Source organism: Schistocerca nitens, chromosome 3, assembly GCF_023898315.1.
Source record: "Schistocerca nitens isolate TAMUIC-IGC-003100 chromosome 3, iqSchNite1.1, whole genome shotgun sequence".
Taxonomy (NCBI): domain Eukaryota; kingdom Metazoa; phylum Arthropoda; class Insecta; order Orthoptera; family Acrididae; genus Schistocerca; species Schistocerca nitens.
This window is the reverse complement of record NC_064616.1, coordinates 583,992,967-583,995,771: the sequence shown is the minus strand read 5'-3', so window position 1 is coordinate 583,995,771 and position 2,805 is coordinate 583,992,967. Positions and strand designations below refer to the sequence as shown.

The 2,805-nt window shown below is 44.6% G+C and overlaps 1 non-coding gene across 1 annotated transcript; it reads left to right on the top strand.

Annotated features, from left to right (window-relative positions):
* Window positions 1-2,392: 2,392 nt before the first annotated feature.
* On the top strand, window positions 2,393-2,467 carry Trnas-cga (transfer RNA serine (anticodon CGA)). The gene has a single exon. It is a non-coding gene; the product is annotated as a tRNA-Ser (tRNA).
* The last annotated feature ends 338 nt before the right edge of the window (window positions 2,468-2,805 follow it).

The window sequence follows — 2,805 nt, the reverse complement described above, 5'->3', positions numbered from 1 at the left end:
TGGACTGCGGTAGTCGTCGTGGGGTTGTGGACCACTGCGGCTGCGGCGGGGACGGAGCCTCTCCGTCGTTTCTAGGCCCCAGTTAACATAGAGTACAATACGATACAATGTGTATAAGTTAGTGTGATGAATATTCGGATGATATAACATGTGAGCAGTAATATAAAATGCCTTTGATCACCATCCACGTTGTATATACACTGATTTCCATGAGGATTCAATCCATTTCGGATGCCAAAGGAAGTCATAAACCACATTTAGATGGTTGTTTACATAATTTGTCTGACTAAAAAAAAACTACACTCTGTCCGAGCAGGCTTTGCAAGGCCCAAAGGTACCGTCCGGCCGCCGTGTCATCCTCTCAGCCCTGGGCGTCACTGGATGCGGATACAGAGATTTGTCTGACTGCTGTGTGCAAAATGGTAAAATAAGGAAACGAGTAAAGACAAACAAGTAAAAGACTAGTACCGCCGTAAAATCAATTATCGTGAAGCTACCACAAGCTGGAATATGTGCTTCTGTGCGACATGACATCGAAGGAAAGACGTTCCTTACTCGTTTCTGATATATTATAGGGCAGACTTCTTCTATCTTAGACCAGACTTAATTTTTAGTGAGCTCTTGCGCACAATCTTTTAGATCGGGCAGACATGCGTTTCCGGTTAACAAGATGCCTGGCAATTGCGAGGGCCGACGTACAAATTTGTGCTGTAGTATTGCAATAAACTCTAAATTCTGTAGTTACGCGTTGTCTCGTTGAGGTATAGCACCGCCATTGTTCTGAAGGAAGAATAAGACCTTGTCATCCGCAATTTGCTGAGATAGTGGGAGCTATTGCAATGATGGAGCAGACTAGCGCATTGGTTTAAACACTCTACTCGTATACGGGAGGACTGGAGTCCAAATCTGCATCGGATGCTCATTTAAATATTTTATGATTTCCACACCTCGCTTCAGGCATACGTGGAAGTTGTTAATTTGTAGTACCATTAAATAGCGAGAGAGGGGAACACGCATTGCACACAGGAACTTTGTCGTACATCATCGTTCTGGTGGTCCAGGTGGTATGGTGTGAGGAGGCATAATGGTGCGTGGATATACTGACCAAATCTTTGAAGACGGTACACTCAAGGCTCAGCGTTGTTGTCACACTGTAGTCCTTCCACATGTGCGTCTTTTTAGGGCTGTATTCGGCCCTGACTTCAATTTCAGGGATGAAAATGCGCAACTGCATCAAACTGCGTAGGTGGAGGAGCTCTTGAAACTTGAAGATATTCGGCGAATGGACTGGCCTGACCGTTCCTCCGACTTAAATCCTATCGACCGTGTGCGAGATGTGTTGGAGAGACGCATTGCAGCACGCCCACATGCACCAACGACCATACAGCAGCTGTCAACTGCACTGGGGGAGGAATGGAACGCTCTGGCACAAAAACTCGTTACCAGCTTGTGACCAGCATTGGGGCACTTTGCAGAGCATGCAATGCCGTCCGTGGTGATCACACACCCAATTAAGAAACATGTGCCGCCTTTTGTGATGTCCAGGGATCCATTATAAATAGCGGTAACTTCCGTGTAATTATTGTCTTTGAATAAAAGTGTCATTTCTGTTCATCTCATTGAGTATTTCTTTCACTTACCCTCCGTCCTATACTGCAGCAGTTTTTTCTACGTATGGTCCAAGTATCATCGAGTTATGTTACTTGGCAGTCACACATCTGCGAAAATTACTTTCGTCCTTAAGTTTTGCTCTCCGATGTACAAGTCCATTGATGTAACCCTCGTTCGTTAAGGAATGAAATTCCATTGCTCTCGAATGTGAATCCCTTTAGTTCTCTTCGTAAAAGACTTCAAATTAGCGCGGGGGTATGAACATAATCAGTGAGCTGTGATTTGCCAGCAGAGCGCATTGTCAGAAAACATTTACCAATAATATAGTTTCCATGGTGTCTGCACTCGCATTTCGTATCTACGTTGTTTCTAAATCCTATTTTGAATGGTACCAAATACTTTAAGTCGCCCCTGAGGGCAGCTAGGTATTGCGAATGAAATGCTTCCCAAATTATAACGTCTGCAACTTGAGTATTCATTCCACTGGTCCTCATTCTTACGTGTTTACCTAACTAATTGACCATAAAATGCTTCATTTTCTTGTTGGCCAGCAATAATCCTTAATCGTCCTAATGTGTCTTCACTGCTGCAAAGTGTGAAGTCATTGTCTTCATGCAACACACTCGTGCGCATGTCACCTAGCATATCAATGTCAGTTCAGATGTTTCCAGAATGAGCTCTGCTGCGAACGAGGAGGTTCACAGGAGAGGTTCTGTAAAGTTTGGAAGGTAGGAGACGAGGTACTGGCAGAAGTGAAGCCGTGAGGACAGGACGTGAGTCGTGCTTGGGTAGCTCAGTTGGTAGAGCACTTGCCCGCGAAAGGCAAAGGTCCCGAGTTCGAGTCTCGGCCCGGCACAAAGTTTTAATCTGTCAGGAAGTTTCAGTTCAGATGTGCCGGCACGGTAGCTCAGCGTGTTCGGTCAGAGGGTTACGTGCCGTCTGTAATAAAAAAAAAACTGAGTTAATCGATCAACAACGAACAGAAACGGATGTCTTACGACGTCCGCCCCTAGCAGATGCAACGAACGAAAGCGAACAAAATGAGATTAAAAAGAAAAAGATGTTGTTTGAAATGCCTAACTCTACAGCTAAGTACACTTAAGTTGTTCCCTTGACTATATATTGCCTCAACATGGCACCAATTGGAAACTAACAGCAGAAGGTCACTCGATAAATCACTATTCTGTGCCTTTG